The sequence below is a fragment of the Fundulus heteroclitus genome, unplaced genomic scaffold, assembly GCF_011125445.2.
Source record: "Fundulus heteroclitus isolate FHET01 unplaced genomic scaffold, MU-UCD_Fhet_4.1 scaffold_39, whole genome shotgun sequence".
NCBI lineage: Eukaryota > Metazoa > Chordata > Actinopteri > Cyprinodontiformes > Fundulidae > Fundulus > Fundulus heteroclitus.
The window spans coordinates 2,439,688-2,441,304 of NW_023396803.1; positions in this window are offsets into that span (position 1 = coordinate 2,439,688).

Genomic DNA, 1,617 nt, shown 5'->3' on the forward strand with positions numbered 1-1,617 from the left:
GGGTGTTTTCCTTGCAACTACGTGACGGTGAATAGACGGAATGGTTAGTGCTTCGTTTGTGCAGGTATATTTTCAGATTAAAGTCCCACTGATGCCGTTTTAGTGACTGAGTGCTGCATATTTGCCACCTTTAAGATGGCGGACGCTCTGACGCATCGCAGCATAGGCAGAATACGCCCATGTAGCCTCTCTCTGATTGGCTGACACGGAATTAAAACCGGATCTACGCCATCATTCTGCGTCTTTAAAAGCATCAACCATGTTGCAAACCGCCATAATACACCAGAAGAAGAAGAAGAACATTCTGCGTCTTTGGATTTAAGCCGCTTAGGTAAGTTCTTACGTCAGTGGTGTTCTCTATGAAATCTGTTGTTTCACTTGTTTTTATAGAAGTACGATATAACTAAAACCGCGTAGATAGAGAACGCACGTAGCAACCAGCTGTTACACGCGCTACAGAACCAGCGAAATGACCGACTTTGCAGCCATTAAACTTTCCCAAGTCGATGTCCCAGGCGCACGTTTTACAGTCGCACAGTCGAAGAACACACCAACCTTCAGCTCAAACGATGGTTTGAGTGTCGAGGGCTTAAAAATACCTGCTGAGTTGATCGAACGGTAAGCTTTGTTTTTTTGTTTTTTTTCCTGCGCGGTAGCAGGCTAACATGGTAGCGCCTGCTACCATGAAAGCCTATATGCTATCATGGTAGCAGGCGCTTCATTTTTAACATGTCGGCCTCCAATCGTGCCTATCCGTGGCTAAAATACATGCTAGGCCTATTTTAGGCCTTTTATAGAGGGAACATGTAAAAGTAAAACTCACTGAGCTATATAATACACTGGAGTGCTGATTTTGCCGAAAAACTGAAGTCACTGGCCGTCATCTTGCTACTCCCTACTCTCACAGAATCCCATAGGATTTGGTTGCAACAACAAGCAGTTTTCTGGCTGAGTGAAAACTCAGGTAATTCTACAGTCAGTGGATGTACTAACACTATCAACTACTAGGAAATTAGGTGCTGAAATATTTTACATGTTACGCTTATTAAATATATGTATGTGTATATATGTGTATATGTATGTATGTGTGTGTATATATATATAGATATATATATATATATATATATATATATATATATATATATATATATATATATATATATATATATATATGTGTATGTATGTGTGTATGTGTATGTGTATATATATATATATATGTATGTGTATGTGTATGTATATATATATATATGTATATGTATATGTATGTGTATGTGTATAATCTTTATATGTATATGTATGTGTATATATAATATGTGTATGTGTATATAATATATGTGTTATGTGGTATATATAATGTGCTGTATATCTATATATATGTCGTATGTGTGTATATATATCTGTGTCTGTGTATAATATATCTGTGTAGGGTATTATATTATATGTGTATGTATGTGGTACTTATATCTATTGTTGTATGTGTATATATATATGTGTATGTGTATATATATGTGTATGTGTGTATATATATATGTGTATGTGTATATATATAGTGTTGTGTATATATATGTGATATATATAATATGTGTATGTGTGTATATATATAGTGTATGTGTATAT